This window comes from Tigriopus californicus, chromosome 4 (assembly GCF_007210705.1).
Source record: "Tigriopus californicus strain San Diego chromosome 4, Tcal_SD_v2.1, whole genome shotgun sequence".
NCBI classification, from domain to species: domain Eukaryota; kingdom Metazoa; phylum Arthropoda; class Copepoda; order Harpacticoida; family Harpacticidae; genus Tigriopus; species Tigriopus californicus.
The window spans coordinates 7911438-7911724 of NC_081443.1; positions in this window are offsets into that span (position 1 = coordinate 7911438).

The window sequence follows — 287 nt, forward strand, 5'->3', positions numbered from 1 at the left end:
ATGTTTAGAGAAAGACTTTAAGGGTTATTAATATCGTGTTAGGTTAGCTTGGTTTAGGTTAAGTAAGGTTAAGTTTAAAAAAAGTGCCACCGCCAACTAATCGGCCGAGAATAACGTTTACCCTGGTGAAAGCCATTGATGATTCTTCCGTTCAACGCATGGCTGCCAATTGATAATCACGCAACTCAAGTACCTGAATCGGACGCCAAAAGCACGTTTGTAAACAAAACAAAACATGTGTTTTCGAGCATGGGGCGGCATGGTCGTGGCTAGCTACTGGCTAGGAA